Consider the following 23,603-nt stretch of genomic DNA (forward strand, 5'->3'; position numbering starts at 1 on the left):
TGATCATGATTATGATTATGCTTTGTGAGTAGTTACTTTTGTTCCTGAGGACATGGGATAAGTCATGTTGTTAATAGTCATGTGAATTTGGTATCCGTTCGGTATTTTGATATGTTGTATGTTGTCTTTTCCTCTAGTGGTGTTATGTGAACGTCGACTACATAACAGTTCACCATCTTTGGGCCTAGAGGAAGGCATTGGGGAGTAGTAACTAGATGATGGGTTGCTAGAGTGACACAAGCTTAAACCCTAGTCTATGCGTTGCTTCGTAACGGCTGATTTGGATCCACTAGTTTAATACTATGGTTAGATGTTGTCTTAATTCTTCTTTCATAGTTGCGGATGCTTGCGAGAGGGGTTAATCATAAGTGGGATGCTTGTCCAATTAAGGGCAGTACCCAAGCGCCGGTCCACCCACATATCAAACTATCAAAGTAACGAACGTGAATCATATGAACATGATGAAACTAGCATGACAGAAATTCCCGTGTGTCCTCGGGAGCGTTTTTCCTCTTATAAGACTTTGTTCAGGCTTGTCCCTTGCTATAAAAGGGATTGGGCCACTTTGCTGCACCGTTGCTACTACTTGTTACTTGTTACTTTTTCACTTGCTACGTTTCACCTCGCTACACCATCACTTGTTACCGCTACTTTCAGTGCTTGCAGTTATTACCTTGCTGAAAACCGTTTATCCGAGCCTTCTGCTCCTCGTTGGGTTCGACACTCTTACTTTTCGAAAGGACTACGATTGATCCCCTACACTTGTGGGTCATCACAACGCTAGCTTGGACGTTAATTTTGTTGGTAGGAATAATTTTGGCAACAACAATGCTTTTAGAGGAAACTATGTTCCTAGGCCTTTTCCTAGTAACCGCTCTAATAACTTTGGCAACTCCTACAACAATACTCATGGAAATTATAATAGATTACCCTCTGATCTAGAGAGTAATATCAAAGAGTTTATCAACTAGCAAAAGATTTTCAATGCGTCCATAGAGGGAAAACTACTCAAATTTGATGATTTGGCTAAGAGCGTTGATAGAATGTCTAGTGATATTGATGCTTTGAAAGTTAGATGTGCTCCTCCCAAGAACAATATGGATGAAACTTTGAAAGCTATGCGTGTTTCCATGAGTGAGAGCATAGAAAGAACCGCCCAAATTCGTGCTAGAAATGAATGGCTTAAAAAGGCGTGTTCTCGTGATAAGAATCACGAAGATCTTAAATTGCTTGGTGTGACTCCCATTGAATCTTTGTTTTCTTGTGTCAAACTTAATGATGATGGGGCTGGATATGAATCCACTTTTGTTGAAAAACGCCCCAATGATTCGGAGTCCATCCATCTTGATGCTAAAAGCATTGAAAGAGGAGTAGAAGATATTAAAACTTTGAGTAGTAATGAAATTACTACTTTGGATTTCAAGGAATTCAATTATGATAGTTGCTCCTAGATTGAGTGCATTTCTTTGATGCAATCCATGCTAAACTCTCCACACGCTTATAGCCAAAACAAGGCCTTTACCGATCATATCGTCGAAGCTATGATAAAATCTCTTGAAGAGAAACTTGAATTGGCAGTCTCTATCCCTAGGACACTTTGTGATGAGTGGAAACCTACTATCAAAATCAAAATGAAAAACCATGAATGCAATACTTTGTGTGATTTGGGTGCTAGTGTTTCCGCGATTCCAAAGTGTTTATGTGATGTTCTGGGTTTTAATGAGATTGAAGAGTGTTCTCTTAATTTGCATCTTGCGGTATCTACTGTCAAGAAACCCATGGGAAGGATCAATGATGTTATTATTATTGCAAATAGGAACTATGTACCCGTGGATTTCATTGTGCTTGACATTGATTGGAATCCTACATGCGCTATTATTATTGGTAGACCTTTCCTAAGGACTATCGGTGCTATCTAGATTTCAACTTCCTTTAAAGAAGGGCATGGAGCACTTTGCTAGAAAGAAAATAAGATTGCCTTATGAATCCACGATGAGGGCTACTTATGGTTTGAGCACCAAAGACGACGATACGTAATTCTTTATGCCTAGCTAAGGGCGTTAAACAATAGCGCTTGTTGGGAGGCAACCCAATGCATTTATCTTTTTCTTTCTATTTTGTTGCGTCCACACTATCATAATTCTGTTATGATTGTGTCTTTTGTGTTTCTTTTTGTGTTTGAGCCAAGCAAAACCATTATGACTAGTCTCGGTGATGGTTGTTTGATCCTGCTGGAAAAAGACAGACACTTTTCGCACACGATATGATTTTTCATTTTTATTCAGAAACAGATTTTGAGTTGATTCTTTTTTCTACTGGTTGATATGCCTTTTTCCCAAGCTGTCGAAATTTTCCAGAATTTGTGAGGTACCAGAAGTATACGAAGTATACATATTGCTACATACTGGTCTGTTTTTGACAGATTCTGTTTTTGTTGTGTTGGTTGCTTGTTTTGATGAAACTATGGATAGTATCGGGGGGTACTAGCCATGGAAAAGTGAGAATACAGTATCCTAACACCAATATAAATAGAAATCAAGATTTCTACAATACCTAAAGAGGTGGTAGTTTGTTTTCTTGTGCTAATGTTATCACGAGTTTCTGTTTAAGTTTTGTGTTGTGAAGTTTTCAAGTTTTGGGTGATGTTCTCATGGACAAAGAGATAAGGAGTGGAAAGAGCTCAATCTTGGCGATGCCCAAGGCATACCAAGCCAAATTCAAGGACACCAAAAAGCCTAAGCTTGGGGATGCCCCGGGAAGGCATCCCCTCTTTCGTTTTCAATCCATTGGTAACATTACTTGGAGCTATATTTTTATTCACCACATGATATGTGTTTTGCTTGACCGTCTTGTATCGTAGGAGTCTTTTCTTTTTGTTGTGTCACAATCATCCTTTATGCACACCTTTAGAGAGAGACATGCACTCATCGTGATTTTGCTAGAATGCTCATCGTGCTTCACTTATATCTTTTGAGCTAGATAATTTTGCTCTGTGTGCTTCACTTAGATCTTTTAGAGCACGGCGGTGCGTGACTTGGTAGTTGGCTTGTTCTATGAAAGTAGTCCCAAAGGTGATAGGTACCGAAAGAGGATGCAAAAACCTCCATCTTCATGTGCATTGAGTAGAAAGAGAAGTCTTTATTCCTTTCAATTAGTTTTGAGACATGGATTTGGTAATATTAAGAGTTATGTTAGTAGGGTGTTGTGAATATAGAAATACTTGTGTTGGAGTTAGTGATTCCCGTAGCATGCACGTATACTGAATCGCTATGTTAGGAAGTCGGAGCATAATTGATCTATTGATTGTCAGCCCTTGTGTTAAGGTCTGGATCGCGCGATGGTTAACAGCTACAAACCCTTCCCCTAGGAGTATGCATTTAACACTTTGTTTTGATTACTAATAAAACTTTCGCAACAAGTATGTGAGTTCTTCATGACTAATGTGAGTCCATGGTATAGATGCACTTTCACCTTCCACCATTGCTAGCCTCTCTAGTGCCGCGCAATTTTCGCCGGTACACAAACCCACCATATGCCTTCCTCAAAACAGCCACCATACATACCTACTATGGCATTTTCATAGCCATGCCGAGATATATTGCCATGCAACTCCCACTGTTCCGTCTCATGACTTGTGTCATCACTCTCATATTTCCATTGCATGATCGTAAGATAGCTAGCGAGATGTTTCAACATCATACGCCAAGCTAGATCATTGCACATCCCGGTACACTGCCGGAGGCATTTCCTATAGAGTCATCATCGTTCTAAGCTTTGAGTTGTGAGTAAATAAAAGTGTGATGATCATCATTATTAGAGCATTGTCCCATGTGAGGAAAAAAGAGAGAGGCCAAAGAGCCGAAATAAAAAAGGAGGCCCAAGGGCCCAAATAAAAAAAAGGAGAGAAAAAGAGAGAAGGGACAATGCTACTATCTTTTTCCACACTTGTGCTTCATAATAGCACGATGTTCTTCATGATTGAGAGCCTCTCATTGTGTCACCACCATATACTAGTGGGAATCTTTATGATATAACTTGGCTTGTATATTCCAATGATGGGCTTCCTCAAAATTGCCCTAGGTCTTCGTGAGTAAGCATGTTTTATGCACACCCACTAGTTCTCCTTTTGAGCTTTCGCATACTTATAGCTCTAAGTGCATCCTTTGTATGGCAATCCCTACTCATTCACATTGATATCTATTAATGGGCATCTCCATAGCCCTTTGATACGCTGAGTCAGTGTGACCATCTTCTCCTTTTTGTCTCACAACCACCACCACACTCTATTCCACCTTTAGTGATATATCCATGGCTCACGCTCATGTATTGCGTGATTGTTATAAAAAGTTTGAGAAAGTAAGAGTGCGAAAACAATTACTTGGCCCATACCGGGGTTGTGCATGATTTACATTAGTTGTGTGAGGATGATGGAGCATAGCCAGACTATATGATTTTGTAGGGATAACTTTCCTTGGCCTTGTTATTTTGAAATTTCATGATTGCCTTGCTAGTTTGCTTGAAGTATTATTGTTTTCATGTCAATAGCAAACTATTTTTGTGAATCTTACGGATCTAAAAATTCATGTCAGACGAAAAAAGTTACAAAGGACAACTATGCTAGGTAGCATTCCACATCAAAAATTCAGTCTTTATCACTTCCCTACTCGAGGACGAGCAGGAGTTAAGCTTGGGGATGCTTGATACGTCTCCTACGTATCTATAATTTTTGATGGTTCCATGCTATTATCTTGTCAAACATTGGATGTTTTGTATGCCTTTTATATCTTTTTTGGGACTAACTTATTAACTCAGTGCCAAGTGCCAGTTCCTGTTTTTTCCTTTTTTTTGACTCTTTTCAGAGGAGGATTTTAAACGGAGTCAAAACGGAACGAAACTTCCAAAAAGATTTTTTCCAAAACAGTAGAAGATCGGGGAGCCTGAGAACCAGGGCAGGGGGCCACCAGGGAACCCACAAGCCCCCTAGCCACGGTCAGGGGTAGCCCGCGCCTCCCAGGCTTGTGGGCTCCCTGGGCCACCTCTGCCCTAGGTCTTTCGCCTATATATTCCCAAAATTCCAGAAAAAATCAGGAGATCATCGAAAGTACTTTTCCGCCGCCACAAGCTTCTGTCTCCGCAAGATCACATCTGGGGCACGTTCTGGTGCCCTGCCGGAGGGGGATTCGGATACGGAGGACTTGTTCGTCAACACCATGACCTCTCCGATGGTGCGTGAGTAGTTCACCATAGACCTACGAGTCCATAGCTAGTAGCTAGATGGCTTCTTCTCTGTCTTGGATCTTCAATACAAAGTTCTCCATGATCTTCATGGAGATCTATCCGATGTAATCTTCTTTTGCGGTGTGTTTGTCGAGATCCCATGAATTGTGGATTTATGATCAGATTATCTATGAATCATATTTCAGTTTCTTCTGATCTCTTATATGCATGATTTCATATCCTTGTAATTATCTTCGAGTTGTTGGTTTTGTTTGGCCAACTTAATCTATGATTCTTGCAATGGGAGAAGTGCTTGGTTTTGGGTTCATACCGTGCGGTGACCTGACCCAGTGATAGAAGGGGTAGCGAGGCACGAATCGTGTTGTTGCTATCAAAGGTAAAAAGATGGGGTTTTCATCATTGGTTTGAGTTTATCCCTCTACATCATGTAATCTTGCTTAAGGCGTTACTCTGTTCGTCATGAACTCAATACACTAGATGCATGTTGGATAGCGGTCGATGTGTGGAGTAATAGTAGTTGATGCAAAAAGTATCTGTCTACTTGTCTCGGACGTGATGCCTATATGTATGATCATTGCCTTAGATATCATCATGACTTTGCGTGGTTCTATCAATTGCTCGACAGTAATTTGTTCACCCACCATAATATTTTCTATTTTGAGAGAAGCCTCTAGTGAACACTATGGCCCCCGGGTCTACTCCGCACCATATTTTCAGCCTTACTCTTTTACTTCATTGCATTTTCCGCCTTTAGATCTCAGTTTGCAATCAATCTTGAAGGGATTGACAACCCTTTATAGCGTTGGGTGCAAGCTCGTTTGTGTTTGCGCAGGCACTCTGGAGTTGACGAGATTCTCCTACTGGATAGATACCTTGGTTCTCAAACTGAGGGAAATACTTACTGCTCCTGTGCTGCACCACCCTTTCCTCTTCAAGGGAAAAACCAACGCAAGCCTAGTCTCCGTCAACATGTCAATCTCTGGGACTGTTGTCTGTTGCCGCAGCACGGGTCTAATGCCCCCCATGGGTCCCGGTTCGTGAAGAACTAGGAGTATTGGGCTGGCCAAGCCCGAATCAAAGCCCTGTTTTCCACTAGTGCAATAAGGCCGATCTGGGGGAATTTTTTGATCAACCTGATCTTAATGATGCAAACTTTGACGACGTCATCGTGGACGAAGATGATCTTGAGATCAACGAGAGTGTTCTTTTGCTTCCTCTAGCTTGGGTTCATACATGTAAAACCTTCAGTCAATCTGCATTCTACAAAGACATTAGAGTAGCTTGGAATCCAACGAAATCGGTGCGGTTCTGCCTGGTTCGACCTAATTTGTTCGTTGTTTAGGCATTCTATCTTGGAGATTGGGAGCGCATATTGATGCAGGCAACATGGTTGTTCCGTAACTGGGTTGTGCTTGTGTGCCATTATGATGGATTTAGCAAAGCGGAGGAAATCAGTGGTGTTCATATGCCTATATGGCTCCAGATTCGTAAGTTGCCTGAAGCTTATTACAAGGAGAAGCTGGTGGTAAAACTTCTGAAGGATGCTGGCGAGATTCTGGATATGCGTCTCAATGGGAATACTCGCGGTGATTATGTGAGGGTGCGAGTTCAACATGATATTGATCGGCCGCTCATAAGGTTCATTAGCATTGTTCGTGGTAAGGAACACCATATCTATCTTGTCAGGTATGAAAAGTTAGCGAGGTATTGTAAAGTTTGTGGGTTGATAGGGCATGAGTTCAAGTAGTGTGGCTTGAGTATCCATGATGAAACGAAGATGAAGTTTGGGGACTGGTTGTATGCCTAAGGGCCAAGTAATGCTCGGACAAACAACGATGTCAGAACTAAAGGGAAGCAAGACACCAATCAGACCAATGAACATGGCATAGAGATGGATCGTGTTGGAGATGATAGAGATCTAGCTAACACTGCCTGAAGTCCAATTAAATGTACTACGAAACAAATGGAGGTGGATAAGGACCTGGAAGCAGAGGGAACTGTTAAGGCTGCTGATCTCAATCAAATTATTGGTCTGTTGGCCATCACGGATGGTTGTCAAGCTTATCAGAATGAGGGGGATTCACCCTGTGATAGTAAAAATAGCAAAAGGGCAAGGTTTGTGGAAGTGGTTATACAAATGTGATATTGGCAGCCTCCCGCGAGGAGGACCGTAGGATGCAATGAAAATATTGTCCTGGAACTGCCGGGGGGATCGCCGGATAGTTTGCGAGGTTTTGGCCCTCTCTAAAGCCAATTCCGCGGGGCTTGTTTTTCTTTCGGAAACAGTACAGGCCTCAACAAAGATGGACAAACTCAAATGGAGGTTAAGCATGAATGGTTTTGCAGGTGTGTCTAGTGATGGGCTCGGTGGAGGGCTTGCAATGTGATCGACGAAAAGCTTCGAGTGATGGTTTTGGATTCTTGTGCATGGTATATTGACGTGCGGATTGTGGATAATGCAAACGGCAAGACATGGAGAACAATGTTTGTGTATGGTGAACCGCGGGTGGAGAACCACCATCGCATGTGGAGTTCTCTATCTCAGCTACACGCGATTACACCAGATCCATGGTTAGTGTGCGACGATTTTAAGGAGGCAATGTGGCAGCACGAGCACTTCTCTCCTCCCCAACATTCTAAAAATCAGATGCTTTTGTTTCGAGACTGTTTGATGTCATGTGAGCTCATGGACCATTGTTTTTCTGGGTTTCCATTTACTTATGTTAATGGGCAACCAAGTGATAGGAATGTATGGGTTCGTCTTGACAGAGCCTAAGGTGACGAAGAGTAGAGGGAGCTCTTTTCATTCATGCAGATAGTTCATTTAGCTATGTCTTGCTCGGATCATAGCCCTGTTCGGATTCGGCTATCATTGACGTAAAGGAAGAGACCTAGGTCCACGCCGAGGTATGAAATTATGTGGGAACAACAACCCGCATTCACAAACATGGTGGCAAAGAGTTGGGAGAAGAATAAACCCGCGGGCAACCTTGGGGCTATCCGGGATGCACTACATGAAATGATGAACAGCCTGCGGTCACAGAGCAAAGAGAACTTTGGCCATATTACGTCCGAACTGGAGAAGCTGAGAAGTGAATTGGCTAATTTATAGTTGCGTGATGCTAAGAGGGCCATGATCCGGTAGAAAATCCTTCAGCTAGACTTACTCTTATATCGGGAGGAGATGATGTGGCTTCAAAGGTCGGGCATCATGTTCTTGAAGGAAGGTGAACGGAACACTGCATATCTACATCGACGAGGACAGTGGCGAGCACGCAGGAACTTCATTCACCGGCCTTGTCGAGCCAATGGCTCATGGTTTTCTGCTCCATCGGAGATGGAGCGTATGTCTACTTCCTACTTTATGGAAATTTACACAAAAGACCCAACACTAGTATCGGAGGTGGTGCTTGAGGGCATCTTGTCGAAGGTAACTCAACATATGAACGATATCTTATGTGCGCCATTCTAAGAGGAGGAAGTTTCGAATGCACTTTTTCATATTGGACCATTGAAAGCACCCGACACTGATGTATTCCCTGCTGGGTTCTACCTGCGCAATTGGTGTGTACTAAAAACTGAAATCACTACTGTTGTTCTGGAGTTTTTCACATCATGTTTAATGTCGGATGGAGTGAATGATATGAATATTTTCCTAATTCCAAAAATTCCTCACCATAAGGAGTGGAAGGACTTGAGGCCGATCTGATTATGCAATGTTATATATAAAATTGTGTCCAAGTGTTTGGTTAATCGTCTTCGTCCGTTGCTATCAGAGCTGATTTTTGAAAACCAAAATGCTTTTATTCTCGGGTGGATCATCTCGGATAACTCTATCATTGTATTTTTGTGTATTCATCACATACAAACTTGAAGCAAAATGGGCACGCGACATGTGCTTACAAACTTGATTTATCAAAGGCGTATGACCGTGTAGACTGGAATTTTCTGGAGCAGGCTCTAGGTAAATGGGGCTATTCTTGCATTGTGGTGACCGGTTTTTCAGAAAATAATTTCAAGAAAAACCGGTCTTTGTGTTCACCAACCCGACGACTATGTTAGCTAGTAGATACTCATTTGATACGGAATATCCAAGAAAAATACAAAATCTGGGTTACAAGACCATCAAGGTCTACTAGTTTGGACAAACGTCTGAGATTGACGGCGGAAGCGACTCAAGGGATCTCCAGTGCCCATGGGACTCCATTCCCACGGGAACAGCTGACCTGGATAAGTTCCTATTTCACAAGGCTGCTATCCTTGACTCCTAGGTTCTGGGGTTGACGCCATCGTGCTCCTCTCCGGACGCAATCTGGGCAAGACAATAGCGAGCGACAAGCCAATGAGTACTCGCAAACATCAAGAAAATAGATGAGTTAAAGCAGGTGAGATGCATGCATAGTCCACTTAACAACTTTATCATGCCATACGAATTAACTCATGGATTCATTCATGCAGATAAGCAATTTCCACCAATGTTGTATAAATAAGCAAGGAAGTGTAACAATGAATAAGTAATAACATGCGTGTCGTAGTCGGGCGTCGGAGCGACACCGCCTAAAGGCCTCACATGCAAGTAATAACAGTTGCCATAGTCAGGCGTCTAAGCGACACCACAGAAAGGGCTTATAAGAAATAATAATGAGCATGCCATAGTTTGGCGTCTAAGTGACAGCACAGAAAGGGCTTATAAGAGATACTAACGAGCATGCCATAGTTGGGCGTCTAAGCGACACCACAGAAAGGGCTTATAAGGAACAATAATAAATGTTGAATATCCAGGAGGTAGAATCGTCCCAGGGATATTCAACAAACATAATCATAGGGGTTAGTCCATAGTAAAATAATAATATAATCATCCACAATATTTCATGATTAGTCTCAGATTTCTTTAACTTCCTCCGAAGACCGACAGTCAGACCGATACATGACTAGTCAACCTGTCGTCCCTGATCGTGGATACAACTACTCGAATAGTTTTGACTATACAAAGGGTGTACTCTTTACCGACAACCCATGGGTTTCAATAGTCACTCGGACTAAACCCGTGTGCTGTTTCAGAAATAAACACTCAGAACCAGTACACGCCCATTTTTACCCCATGAAGTCCGACTTCACCCGGACTATGCTGCTAGGGAAAAACCATAAGACGGGGAGGCTCCGATCTCGACTAGCACGGGATCAAATCTATACTGCACGCTGCAAGGAAAGAGCTCTTCCCTCTCGGTCCCAGAATGGAAACACCGATGCCTCTTGACCGGATGACTGGATTTAGTCCATGGCCATGGATACCTTCATGCCGACCCCTCTACTTGGTGTGTACCTGGTAATAGGTTTAAAGCTTACTAAACTATATCCCCTTTCGGGAAGACCTGTGGCAGCACGAAGGGTAAGGTGACATACTGATAAGACTTGATCTACGTTCGACTTAGGAGGTTTGAGATTTCCTGCAAGGTTAGTACCACACAATCTTGATGAAAGAATTACCTCAGTGTTACTACCTTCACACCTCGGTATGCTCTCACTGACCACTCTCGTCCCATGAGATGTCAGTCCATGGTCTCATAATATCCACAACAAACCTCCCTCCGAGGTTTTCAAGACCAGCATGGCATACGAGGCATGGGGTAGTATCCACTTACCATTTGCATCCCATAAAATCAATAACATGCTTATCTCATGCATCCATGCCATGATATGATTTTATGCGGGGTTCTTTATCAACATAACCAAAATCACGCATTCAAAACATTACATCAAACCAACACACAACCTTATTCAAATCAGAGTTCAAGATGCTTGCCTTTGGAGTTTGAGGAGGGTGATGCGTACCCCAAAATCTTGAAGTAAGCCTCCTCTCTCCAAGTCCTATTTTGAAAAATATCTAAATTAACACACAAATTCAAAACAACACATAAAAGTTGTTTGAATAATTTTGAAATAAATTTCTAAATAAACTAGAGGAAATTTTAGAGAGGTAGGGAAAAGAATCAATTGATTTGGAGTTGTAAATAAAAAGTTGTGGCCAGTCAAAGTTCCTGATTAAATCTGTTTTTAGAAGAATCACAAAAGAAAACGTTTCAGGGGTGAATACGCCTTCCATAACTCAAAACGCATTTATCTGAAAGCGTTTACTTGCAGGGGAAACATACCAGCCGACTCGCGCCACCAGGGGGCGCCATGACTGACCGACAGGTGAGCCCCTCCTGTCGGGTTTGTCTCCCACCTAGAGCGCACCTGGAACAGAGCCAGAGGCGGGGCTCCGGCGATGTGTGCTTGAACTAGGGAGCTCCATTTCTCAGGCTCGGCACTCCGGAGAGTTCAGGAGGCGCAACCGCTCCTTCTGACCGGGGAGAGGATCACTCGAGGGCTCGTGGCTGAGAGGGGCTTCGCCCATGGCGGATGACAACTTTGCGAGAAAGAGAGTTCCTGCCACAGGATTTCGTAGGTGCAATCGGGGCGGGGAATGGATTCCTCGGTGCAACAGGAGGCTAGAGGAAGGCTCTAGGAAGGAGGGGAGGCTCTTGACTAGCCGAATTCACCAAGGGGACAACGACGGGTGCTGCTGCCAGAGGTGAGCAGGGAGAGAGCTCCGGCCAAATTGCAACGAGGGGGAGAAAGCGGGGAGGCTACCGAACTACTCAAGGGGGATCGAGGTCCCTTTTTATACCAGTTCAAGGCGGTTCCGCGGCAGCCTTCGGGTAAGAACGTTGGCGACAGTCAAACTGACGACGCTCAGGGCGGCAGCGAGGCACGACAGGTGCGGCAGCATGGCTGGGAGCTAGGGCCGATGCAAGGGGAGGTCCTAGGGGACAGCTGGCGGGCAGAGGAGGCTCGGGCGATGCCGTCCATGGCAGGAGGAGATGTGGCTGCAGATGTGCTGCTAGGGAGCTCACTGCGCCCACACAAAAAGGGTGCCAAGGCACGGCAGTGCCTCTGTGGCTTGGGGAAGGGGACGGGGGCGCGTCCCTCCGTGCTAGGAACGGCCAGGCTGCGGGGTTGGTGGGACGTGGCGACTCGGGTGTTGTCATGCCATACGTGCGCTCTCGACATGGCCTCCACGTGCTCGACACAATGGCAGGGGGCCTAAATGGCTGGGAATCACTCACAAGTTGGCAGACTGGGCTTATGGGTTGAGTTTAAGTGCATCTAGTGCCCCTTAGTGATTTTGGTGGTTAGAGGACTTATAGGTTAGTAAACTAATATATTTGTGATTGTACACGGCTCTATAAGTCGCCGAGGAGTTTGAGTTATACGATGAATATCGACCATTAAAAATGTATGTCTTCAGCTGAAGACTTTGGTTTTTCCCTGAAGACTTTGATCGCGAAGAAATTGCGATGAAATTGATATTCCTCATGAAGATATTGAAGATGAGGAATTCGGTGTGTCCTGGAGAAAACAATCTGAAGACTTCGAAACATGAAGTTTTATTCTTTATGTTTCATTTTCTTTACTCTTGAGACATAGGAATGCCGTACTGTTAAAGGGGGTCAAGTTAAAAATACGGAATGAATTTCCTCATGATGCTCAACCCAAGCCGAAATCCACCAAAGCCTCAAAGTGAGGAATATGTGAGACATGAAGACTTTCACAGTTGAAAGTTCCGACCATTGTCGTGCCACGCGCCACCTCACTGATCTTATCCACCCAACGGTCACATTACTTAAGGGCATTTATGTCAAATCATGTCAGGATGCTCCCAGGCTACAAATAGTCGCCCCCCACAACCACTAGCTGGTTGGCTGCTCCGAGAGAAACTGACACTTGTCATTTAGAGCAACCCAAATTCCTTAAAGTCATCAAGAGAAAATCGTCAAGTGAGGAAATACCCCAAACACCAAACCCCAAACCAAAAACCTAGTGATTGAGCATCAGTGACGAAGTTGTTCCTGTGTGGAACCAAAGCCCGTTACCTTTGAGGACTGTCCATCCTCCAGACGGTTAGGCGTGATGGTCAAGAGCATCCAACAGTTAATTGTGGATCGCCGGGTGACCGAGTTTGTGAGGGTTTGGAAGTCCGCCCTGAAGACTTACCACGAGTGTTGGGCGAGGAATGTGTATCCTTAGCTCAAGGAGAATACGGTAGGGACTGTGTGTCCTGTTGGCTTACATTTTACATACCAAGCCGCTCCGAACCAGACGTACAACTGTCACAGCAGTTGGAACTGGGTCATCAACAACTATCTTCATCGAGTTACGGGTTCTATTTCTTCAACTCTTTCATTTCCTCAAATTGTATGTTCAAGACTTTCATCTGTGTTGTTTGAAGAATTTGTCTGAAGACTTTCTCTGAATTTCCTCATCCTCAAATTCTTCACTTGTGTTAATCTTGACCTCCATACTCTGTAATTGCAAACTATGCAAACCAAATCTCATAAACTTCATCGAGTACTTTGTTGTAGTCATTTTTGCACTCTTGATCCTGCGCTATTTCCGCTGCACTAAGTTCATCATTGAGTAATTTCGTCTCAAGGAATTTGCTCAGTGATGAAATTCTAAAAATCGCCTATTCACCCCCCCTTTAGTCGATATAACACACTTTCAATTGGTATCAGAGCAAAGTACTCCCTTGTTCTGTGTGATTTTGGTTTAACCACCTGGAGTTTTAGTTATGTCGACCGCAGGTATGATCAAGGTTACTGCAGGATGTCCTACCTTCAAAGAAAAGGACTTTCCCTACTCGAAGACCAAGATGCACATGCATCTTCTGGCTATTGACAATGATCTCTGGTATATTGTGGAAAATGGTTTTCCCTCCATCGCTGCTACTCTCTATGACGCTGATGTGAAGAAGTTCAAGCAACTTGACTCACAAGCGAAGAATGTCATCTGTGGCCACCTGAGCAAAGGTCAATATGGCAGAGTGAGTGCTTTTGGCACAGCTAAGTTATCTGGGATAGGATTTCCAAAGTCAATGAGGGAGTGTCAATGAAGCGTGACTCTCGTGTCGATGTTCTTCGCAATCTCTTCAATCGCTTCAAGAGGCTTGATAATGAAAGCCGCCAAGATACCATTGATCGCCTCACTGGCATCTCAAATGAGCTGCAAGCACTCAGAGCTAGAGACATCATTGGCCATGAAGTTGTGAAGAAACTGCTAAGATCTCTTGATCCATTGCTACTTCTTGAGCTTGCGTTGGTTTTTCCCTTGAAGAGGAAAGGGTGATGCGGCAAAGTAGATAAAAGTATTTCCCTCTGTTTGAGAACCAAGGTATCAATCCAGTAGGATTATCAAGATGAGGCACCAAGGCACCTGCACAAAAACAAATAAACTTGGACCCAACGGGATAAAGGGGTTGTCAATCCCATTACGATTACTTGCAAGGTGAGATCTGATAGTGATCATAGGTAAATATAAATAAATAAATAAAAGTGCAGGAAGGTATTTTTGGTATTTTTGTATGTAGATCAGAATATATAATGTGTAAAATAGACCCGGGGACCATAGTGTTCACTAGAGGCTTCTCTCATGATAGCAAGTATTACGGTGGGTGAACGAATTACTGTCGAGCAATTGATAGAATCGCGCAAAGTCATGGCTATATCTAACACTACAAGAAATATGCTCATACTTGACGTTTTTTAAAATGTCGTTGATGAATTCGTCATAAATCTACGATGATTTCATCCGAGATCATCGTAAACCGTTTGAAGGGATCAAATCTACACATAAATTACGATGATGTGAGTCAAAAACGTCGTAACCGCATAAGATGAGATCGTCATAACTTTTACGACAATTATAAAAACATCGTAACACGATGTAACATAATTTTTACGATGATTATAAAAACATCGTAAAATGTATTGAATTTTTTTTCATCTTACTTTTCTGTTGGCTATTTTGTTTCCATCTGACTTTTATATTGGGCTTGCTAATGGGCTTGTTTGTGGTCTGTCCACATGGTGCACATATTGGGCTTGCTAATGTGCTTGTTTGTGGTCTGTCCACATCGTGTGCACCACTGCACAAATCGCAAAAATTCGAGCGGAGACAGGACTCGAACTCACGACCTCTCTGTCCGGAGCTAGTGCTAATAGGTCCGCACCACTGCGCTAGCGACTCTGCTTGTGTTAGTTGATAGAACTAACTGTATACATAGTAACTTTATATAGATACAACTGCTCTTTCCTGCCCTTCCCTAATCTAACCCACTGTAGTTTTCAGCTTTCCCACTGCGCGGCGGATCTGGTGACCGGCGGCGGGGGCTGATGCGGAGGTGACCGACGGCGGGGGCTGATGCGGAGGTGACCGGCGGCGGGGGCTGATGCGGAGGTGACCGGGGGCGGTGGCTGGTGCGGGGGCGGGCACCGGCGGAGGGAGCTGGTGCGGGGGCGAGCAGCGGCGGAGGGTGCGGGCAGCGGCGGAGGGAGCTGCAGAGGGAGCTGGTGTGGGGCGGAGGGAGCGGCGGAGGGAGCTGCGAGGGGAGCTGGTGTGGTGTTCGACGGCTGTAGCTTTGGATTACTCCCTTGGAGGGAGCGGCTGGAGGGAGCTGGGAGCTGGGAGGGAGCTGGGAGCGGCTGGATTACTCCCCTGGAGGGAGCTGGGAGCTGGAGGGTGCGGCTGGATTACTCCCCTGGAGGGAGCTGGGAGCTGGAGGTAGCTTCTTCCCCTACACAAGATGATTATTCCCCTGCAGCTTTGGATTTGTAGATGGACTTATGTTTGCATCCTACACAGGTGACATAGGGGACATCCATCTTACACTGATTTAGCTTCTCCTGCCAGTATTATTGGTATAGGGGAAATATTGTTGGTATATTATTGGTATAGGCTGGAGGGAGCTGGTATATTATAGGGGACATCCATCTTTTTCGCAGGATGATGCAAAAATATTATTGGTATAGGGGAAATGCATGCTGGAGGGAGGTGGTATATTATAGGGGATCTGCTTCTAATCATTTTATGGATGAATGTTTAATATTATTGGTATAGGCTGTCTAGGGGAAATGCATGCAGGATGCTGGAGTATATGATATATCACTTTATTAGGTTTTGTAGGGGAAATGCATGCATGCAGGATGTTTAATATTATTGGTATAGGCAGTGTAGGGGAAATGCATGCACTGATGATTTATCTAGGTTTGGTTTGCTTTTTGCTAGCTACTGTTGGTCTCTGAGCTTTGATTGATGCTATGTTGCAACATTTCTTGGTCTTTGGCAGATGGACAGGACTGGATTAAAGGAGTTAGAAGGCTTTCCGCTGAACATACAAAAGGAGTCGAAGAATTTATGCAATTTGTTTGTAGAAGTGCTGCCGAGGATGCTCATGTTCTTTGCCCATGTCGGAGCTGTCTCAACCGTGCACAACAACCTCTAGGAACTGTAGAGGCTCATCTGTTGATTTATGGGATGGCAAGCACATATGATCGGTGGGTCTATCATGGAGAACCTTTACATGCTGAACCTGAACCTGAACCTGATGCAGACCCACAACATGTTGATGAAGGCAATGATTTTGTACAAGATGATCGGCCAGCGGGTGCGGGTTTTGAGGAGGGTTGAAATGAAGATAACAGAATTCCTGAGTTGTTAAAGGATTTCTACAATTCAGAACCACAAGGTGATCGACAGAAGACAATCTTTGCCGAGCTGTTAGAGGAGGCGAAGCACCCAGCTAGTGACGGTGGTAAATTGTCCAAATTTTCCTTCACCGTGAAGTTACTTCACGCCAAGTCTTTCTACCGGATGACCAATGTTCAATTCAACGGATTTCTCCGTGTCATGACCTTGCAATATCCAGATAGCGAAATTCCCAAATCTTATGATGAAGCATTGAGTATAATTAGCACATTGGGACTTGGCTATGTTTCAATCCATGTCTGCCCGAATAACTGTGTCTTGTTTCGGAAGTAGTTTGCCGACTACGACGAGTGTCCAAAATGTAATACCTCCAGGTGGAAAAATGCTGATGGGAAGAAGCGGATACCGGTGAAGGTATTGAGGCACTTTCCTTTGATTCCAAGGCTGCAGAGGATGTTTATTTCAAAGAAACAATCGAAGGAGGTACAATGGCACAAGCTAAATCGGAAAGCCGTGGAGGGTGAACTCAGCCATGCAGCTGACGGGGAGGCATGGAAAGAGTTGGACAAATTAGATAAAGAATTTGCCGCTGATCCAAGGAACTTTAGACTCCGCATTGCCGGTGATGGTTTTAATCCATTTGGAAAGATGAGCACATCCTATAGTATGTGGCCTGTATTTGTGATTCCATACAACCTTCCGCCATGGGCATGTAATGGATCAGTCCAACGTCATGATGGTGTTCCTGATTCCGGGTCCAAATTCTCCCGGCAAGGATTTTGATGTCTTTATGGAGCCCCTCGTAGATGAACTGCTCCTGCTATGGAAGGGTGTACTTACATATGATGCCGGAAGTCCCAAAAAGTTCAATCTACGTGCTGCGATCTTATGGTGCATCCATGATTACCCGGCGCTGCACACTTTATCGGGGAGGACCACAGGGGGGTATCAAGCATGCGTTCGTTGTGACAAGGACCCTTGCTCAAAGAAAATAAGGAGCAAGATATGCTTTACTGGGCACCGCCATTTTCTTAGTCGCAGCCATCCTTGGCGGAAAAGCAAGGATTTTAACGGCAAGACTGAAACTCGCGACAAGCCAGCACAATTCACTCAAGAAGAGCTTGAGCAACAACTTGACAAGGTCAAAGATGTGAGACCAGGACAGCACGGAAAGAAAAGAAAGCGTCAGCAGGGTCAATGTTGGGACCGGAGGTCTATTCTGTGGGACCTCCCGTACTATGACAAGATGGTTTGGTATGTCCTCAGAAGTTGCCCTGAGGTTCAACCCTATATCGAGTATGGCATCTCTTGTGCACTTAATTGTATCATTTTGTTGGCCTGATGCTTTAATTTATTATTTAGGCCTGATGCTTTAATTTATTATTTTGTTGGCATTACATCTTGTGCAAGGAAGAGCTGAACCAGCAAGGTATCATCAATGTTGATAAACGGCTTGCGAAGGGATTTTCTCAATGGTTTAAGACTCATGTGAGATATTTAGCATTTGATCAATTGACACGTAATTTTCCATGTGTGTTATTCACCCTGGTTTTATTTGTGCAGATTGGAAAATTACATGAGAAGAACAATGTTAGTGATGATCTCTTTGCCTTGGCATGTGAACCGGATAAGCGAGTGAGATTGTATTCTGCGTGTATTGTTGATGGTGTCCGGTACCACACTATTGACCGCGAGAAAGATCGAAAGTCACAGAATAGTGGAATTTTTACCGAGGGAGAACATGAAGGCGCTGACATCGACTTCTATGGTCAGCTCAAAAGCATCATAAAGCTGCAGTACAACACTATCAGAGGTGTCCGTCGTTCGGTCGTCTTATTCCGTTGTGACTGGTTTGATCTTAGTTGCAAGGAAACCTACACAGGATTCAATGATGATGGACACTTCATAAGCATTAATACTGGTAAGTGTTGGTACAAGAATGATCCTTTTATTCTAACAACACAAGCAACAATGGTATTCTATGTGCCAGACACTCGTTTGCATGGAAATTGGCGAGTTGTGCAAAAGTTCCAGCATAGGCATTTGTGGAGTGTGACTAAAAATGAAATAGGAGATGGTCCCGGTGGTATCGGGCTATCATACCAAGATGATGACACCCCAGAAGTTCCAGTGCAAGCTCAAGAAGCCAATGTGCAAACCAGATTGCGAAGGGACAGGGAAGGCGTGTTTGTTGAGGCTGCAGTGGTAGAAAGAATGAAGAAAAGGAGGAAGGAGGTAGTGGATGGTCATGAAAGCGAGGATGATGAAGAGATTGGGACTGACAATACAATCCTCCAATGTTGTAGCGACGGCGAGAATGATATGGACGATGACGAGTAGCAGTTCCGCTCATGCATCTTTTGCCACAATCAGTTCAGTTCCTTAGACATGTAGTGACTCTCTTGCCAGTATTATGCATATATTGAATTCTCTAGAGAGATTGTAGTCTGTCTGTTTCGCTTTTGTTTCGTCATGTAATGTGCCTATATGCTGAATCAGACAAATCTGACATGTTAAAATTATTGTTTGCTGGGTGTTGATGGTCTCTAAATCTTGATCCAGTAGGCACCTTCTCCTTGGTGTTGATGGTCTGTAAATTGTTTTCTAGTTGTTATCAAGGAAAACATGTAAATCTTGCTCTAGTTCCCAGGAACCTTCTCAGGTGGGCAGAAAGAATTTAATAGCAGCACAAATGACAAGATAGCAGCAACAAGTGCAACTGCCAGAAACTGATTTAATAACAGGATAACAGTGTACTGATTTAATAACCAGAATATTTTCACAAAGTATTCATGCATTTATAGAAATAAAAGGGTACTGATTTAATAACCAGAATAGCCAAAATATTCATGCATTTACCAGCAAGTGCAACTGCTAGAAACTGATTTAATTACTAGAATAGCAGCAGCACAAAATAACCAGAAACTGAAACAGCCGCAGCACAAAATAACCAGAAACTGAGTTAGGATCTAGAATAGCAGCAGCACAAAATAACAGGGTACTCATTTAATAACCAGAAACTGATTTAAGAACAGGGTACTTGTCAAACTTGATTCTGATCAAACTGGGTACCATAACATAACAAGTGCCATCAGTTTACATAGCCATAACACCTACATAACCAGGATACCATCAGTTTACATAGCCATAACACCTAGATAGTCCTACACTAGTTTAGTAATTATTAATTTGAGTCCACCAAAGTGACGGCGGAACCAAAACACGAAGATATCTCCCCTCTTCATCTTGGTCTTGTCCACGACATCCTTCCAGTTGGTTGTGATGCTAGCACCCTTCTTCTTTGCCTTGCTGAAGATCAGCCTAACTTGAGCAATGTACTTCGCCTTGTAATAGACCTCGAGGGAATGTTCTTCTTCCAAGGCAAGACGCTTTTTGATGTGTTGAGTGGTGTAAGGCTTGTTGAAGTACTACACATAAAAAAACATGGGCAACTTGTAAAAAACATGGGCAACATGGACAACTTAATAAAAAGATGGGCAACTTCTTACCATTTTTGCCTTCTTGGGTATCACATGAGCTTCTTGAATGCTGCATATGTAATAAGGTATGGTTGGCTTTCGATCACGAATTCAGCGCTTTAATTTTTCAACCTGTGAGGGCTTAAAGGTGACTTTGTTAGCATACACGCAATGCTTATCAAAATAAGCATTCCCTGTTTTGTTGGGACCTCTTGTTGTCATCTTGACAGCAGCCTCATCATCAGAGCTAAGTACAATGACCTCCGTCAGCCTACGAATGCAAACAAAGCCTGTTATGTTATCTATTTGTTTAGTACACTAAATTGGACCGCACTAAAATTTGATATAAACCTTGTCACAAAACCACTAACTTGCACACTTATTAGATCATGATTCAGACAGGGCTTGGTTGTGAATATTAGAGAAAATATTAGATTCTGAATACATGTAAAAGTGCACACATCAGTTTCAAACAGGGTCTGGTTCATGTTCAAGCAGCAAGACAAATGAAACTAGCATTTATTGTACCGCTACTTATTGACCGCTTGTTTTATCAGCCATGTTAAGCTACCAGGATGCATGGGACATTGGGTGCAATACTGTTTGTTTGTAAGTTTCACACAAAATATATTATGTGGCGCCTGGGTGTGTCTATGTGCTAACTATAGGAAGTTGATGACAAATTAGTGAAGAAGAAAGGAAAGGTGCAAACTCTATCTTGTTTGGGGTGGGAGTAGTATGTTGTGTGCTTTCTTTTTTCGTACATTGCAGAATTTTCTTGTGATCTAATTCTGCCGTCCTTGCCTTTTATACGACACCCTGCAGGTTTCTAGGAAGAAGAAGTGTGCTAACAGAAACAGGAGGAAAGTTTCAGAAACATCTACTCTAATGGCTCCAAGAAGGGTGTTAGCTCTATCTCCAGAAGGATCAAAGAGGCTTCTCACACTTGATGATGAACCAGATGCGGCTAGACTCACAGAAGGATCAAAGAGGCTTCTGACACCTGATGATGAACCAGTTGTGGCTAGACTCACTAGGAAGAAAGTAAAGGAGAATGTTGACAAGAGCCTGTTGCACAAGGGTCAAGGACCACTGCGAACTGATGATGAGTTGGCCTCCATGGAAGAAGGAAGCAGGATGTACATGGACCTCAGCCCTGTTGCACCTTCTGTGGTCAGCAATCATGGCCATGAGTTGAACTTGACAGTCCTTTCTACAGAACCTGAGCAGCCAATGGGTGATGAAGGCATGTTCATCTAGTTTTCTTTTCTTACTAGTTCATTTTCTAAATGTAAGCAATGCATGTATGGGTGACTACTAGTCTTGACTAATGTTTGATGTATCCTTTTCAGGCGCTGTTGATGTGGTCAAGAGTTCTAGGAATGGCAAAGAGCTAGAAAAGTTGACACGTTTAATGGGAGCAAAGGTGAGAATTGAAATCGCTGAAGGGATGAGGCGTCCGGAGAAGCCCGTGCAGGTTGCAAAGCTAGCATCTAAGGGTGGCCTCATTGCGAGAGCTCATATGCCGCTGCTTCCTCACTTCAAGGAGTATAAAAAGAACCCAAGTCTTGTGCAGAATTATATAGGAAAAGTATTTGTAAGCTAACTGTCTTGTTGCTGAATGTGGTCTTTATTCCCTGTTATTATACATCTCATATGACGGTTAATCTTGGTACTCATCTTGTTTGCTGCCTTTGTAGGCAAATTTTGAGATGGACACAGAATCAAGTGTCATTGAGTATGCATGCACTGATATCTTAAAGAATTGGTTGAGGAACAGACGCCATTATGTCAAGAAGCAGTACTTTGACAATGTCGAAGCAAGCAAGGTTAGCATCAAGTCCCCTATTTCTGACATAACGGATACTGAATGGCAAAGGCTGGTCGAGCTGTGGTCAACTCCAAGACACAAGGTATGTAAATGCGTGACTGTTGCTTTACCTTGCCCATGCAAACTGTGTAATTTGCTTTATTGTATGGAAGTGATGATCTGATGTGCACATATCTAGGAGACATGTGCCAATAACAAGGTTAATCGAACAAAAGTCAAGTTTGCGCAGAAAACTGGTTCAAGATGCTATGTTGCTCATGTGCATGCAACTGTAAGATCCAACACTATTGTTCCTTTAGTTGTTTTCCTTTAGACATAAGCATCAATTTGTTGCAAAAGCTAATGGTTGGGTTGTTGTTGAAAAACATTTCAGCAAGAGCAAAGAAAGTGTGAAGTGTTATCTGCATTGGACATTTTCAAGGCGACACACAACAGCACCAAACATGGATTCTCAGAGGATGTTCAAGTTGTTATAGTAAGTAATCTTCCTTGGATTTGTTTCTGGCGTCATGTGCTATACCGTTGTATGCTCTAGGAGTGAAAAACATGGATTTGTTTCTGGATGAGCCACTATAAGTAGTATTTGCATCAGCTCCTTTTGTGTCCAGCATTTTATTGTAACAACCAGTAAAATGCTTGTTTGACTTTGTATTATTATCCTGCTATGTGCTGATACATGCTTATACATGTAGTTTGCTGAGTCTAAAATAACAACCAGTAAAATAGTAGTTTCTGTATAAGTAGTTTCTGTATTAATTTCTGTATAAGTAGTTTCTGTATGTAGTTTCTGTATAAGTAGTTTCTGTATTCTTCATTATTTTTCATTAATTTCTGTATAAGTAGTTTCTGTATGTAGTTTCTGTATGTAGTTTCATTATTTCATTAGTTTCTGGTTTTATGTAGTTTCTGGTTTCATTAGTTTCTGTATGTAATTTCTGGATAAGTAGTTTCCTCTCCCTGGTTCTATTAACATGAAACCAGAAACTTATTCCTATCTTATTGGGAGATGGTATTGCCAAACTCTACTGGTTCTATTAACATGAAACAGAAATCTGGTTTCATTATGTCTGCTTTCCTCATTATTGGGCGCCTATTGTGCTTTCTTTCTCATGGATTTAAACTGTTTCTCAATGCATTCATTATCTTTCAGTCTGAGATGGAAGAGAAGATGACTGCTCCTGTACAAGAAGGCGAAGAGCGGAAGTCTTCTGTTTCAGTTGTTGCGGAAGTTCTGACCAAGCATCACCCATCAAGCAAATTCTTGAAGAATGTTGGTCTGCAGCCAAACTCTACTGGCAAGTCCAGCAAATCAAATGTTGCTGTCAATGCTCGTGTGCTGGATCTATAAGAGAAGCTCGAGATGTCGCGTCAAAGAAGTGAAGTTATGCATGAAGAGATGGATGCTATGAAGAGGAAGGCAGCAAAAGCTGAAGCTGCACAAGCTGAACGTGACAAGTCCTATGAGCTACTGCTCAAGAAGGCGGAAGAAAATGATGCGAAGTATGCTCAGCTGATGGCGTTGCTTGGAG

This window comes from Hordeum vulgare, chromosome 2H (genome assembly GCF_904849725.1).
Source record: "Hordeum vulgare subsp. vulgare chromosome 2H, MorexV3_pseudomolecules_assembly, whole genome shotgun sequence".
NCBI lineage: Eukaryota > Viridiplantae > Streptophyta > Magnoliopsida > Poales > Poaceae > Hordeum > Hordeum vulgare.